This window comes from Penaeus monodon, chromosome 23 (genome assembly GCF_015228065.2).
Source record: "Penaeus monodon isolate SGIC_2016 chromosome 23, NSTDA_Pmon_1, whole genome shotgun sequence".
NCBI classification, from domain to species: domain Eukaryota; kingdom Metazoa; phylum Arthropoda; class Malacostraca; order Decapoda; family Penaeidae; genus Penaeus; species Penaeus monodon.
The window spans coordinates 9,400,835-9,401,134 of record NC_051408.1 but is presented as its reverse complement, the minus strand read 5'-3'; positions in this window follow the sequence as shown (position 1 = coordinate 9,401,134).

The window sequence follows — 300 nt, the reverse complement described above, 5'->3', positions numbered from 1 at the left end:
CGGATGAAAAAAAATATGAGCATTATTTTCTTACTGTATTTAGAACAATATCAGTGACACACATTTACCCCAATGCATTCCCTTGTTCTTTAAAAATGTGCAGAGAACTCTTATACTAATGGATATTGATTAATAATATACTACGAAATAATGGATGCTATCACTCATTCTAACTGATTAACCATCCGTTCGATTAATCAAACAAACTAAACCTCGATTGTGAACTGCAAACATCAGAAGGGTACTAAAGAATGAAGTGCAAGTGGCGAGGTAGAATTGAATGCAGTAAATCTTTTACAT